Source organism: Tupaia chinensis, unplaced genomic scaffold (assembly GCF_000334495.1).
Source record: "Tupaia chinensis unplaced genomic scaffold, TupChi_1.0 Scaffold000341_1, whole genome shotgun sequence".
In the NCBI taxonomy this organism is placed as follows: domain Eukaryota; kingdom Metazoa; phylum Chordata; class Mammalia; order Scandentia; family Tupaiidae; genus Tupaia; species Tupaia belangeri.
In genome coordinates, this window is record NW_006159835.1 from 1,295,019 (window position 1) to 1,296,472 (window position 1,454).

The following is a 1,454-nucleotide window of genomic DNA, read 5'->3' on the forward strand; positions in this document are numbered from 1 at the left end:
TCTTTCATATACCTTTTGGCTACTTCTATGTCATCCTTAGAGAGTGGTTTTTTCAACTCATTCTCCCATCTTTTAATAGGGCCGATCATCTTTTTGCAAAACAGTTGCGTGAGTTCCTTGTGTATTCTGGTTATCAGTCTCTTATCTGATGCATAGTTTACAAAAATCTTTTCCCATTCTGAGGGCTGTCTATTCACATTTATTACTGTGTCTTTTGCCATGCAAAAACATCTTAGTCTGATGTAGTCCCACTTTTCTATTTTGGGAATTATTGACAGTGCTTTGGGGGTCTTATTTAAGAAGTCTTTGCCTACTCCAATGTCTCCTAGAGTTTCCCCAGTGTTTTCCAGGAGCAGTTTTATGTTTGAGGTCTTAGGTTTAGATCTTTGATGCACCTTGAGTTGATTTTTGTTGATGGAGAGAGGTAGGGGTTCAGATTCATCTTTCTGCAGGTGGATATCCAGTTTTTCCAGCACCATTTGCTGAAGAGGTTTTTCCCACTGGATTGACTGGTACCTTTTGTCAAAAATCAGTTGACTGAATTCTTGGGAGTTTATTTCTTGGGACTCTACTCTGTTCCATTGATTTCTGTTCCAGTACCACAGCTTTGTAGTGTATTTTTGGGTCTGGGATTGAGATGCTGCCCATTCCACTCTTCTTATGCAGGATTCCTTTGGCAGCATAAGGTCTTTTATGATTCCAGACAAATGTTATGACTGTCTTTTCTAGATCTGTAAAGAATGTGCCTGGTATTTTGATTGGTATTGCATTAAATATGTAGATTAATTTGGGTAGAATTGCCATTTTGATTATATTAATTCTTCCAATCCAGGAACATGGGATGTCCTTCCACATTTTTGTGTCATTTCAATTTCCTTTTTTAGCTTCTCATATTTTTCCTTGTAGAAGTCTTTAACTTCTTTTGTTAGATTTATTCCTAGGTATCTTATTTTTTTGTAGCTATAGTAAATGGAATTACTTTTTTCAATTCTATCTCAGTCTGCCTGCTGTTTGTATATAGAAATCCTATAGATTTCTGTATGTTGATTTTTGTATCCTGAACCTTTACTGTATTCATGTATTACTTCCAGGAATTTTTTCAAGGATACCATTGGGTCTTCTATGGATACAATCATGTCATCTGCAAATAGAGAGAGTTTCGCCTCTTCTTTTCCTATTTGAATGCCTTTTATATTTTCCTCTTCTCTGATTGCATTGGCGAGGACTTCCAGTACTATTTTAAAAAGAAGTGGAGAAAGTAGACATCCTTGTCTTATACCCATTTTTAGTGGAAAAGCTTTCAGCTTCTCTCCATTCAGGATGATGTTTGCCATGGGTTTTTTCATAGATAGCTTTTGTTGTGTTGAGAAATGAGCCTTCTATGCTGATTTTGCTGAGAGTCTTGATCATGAAGGGATGTTGTATCTTATCAAATGCTTTTTCTGCATCAATTG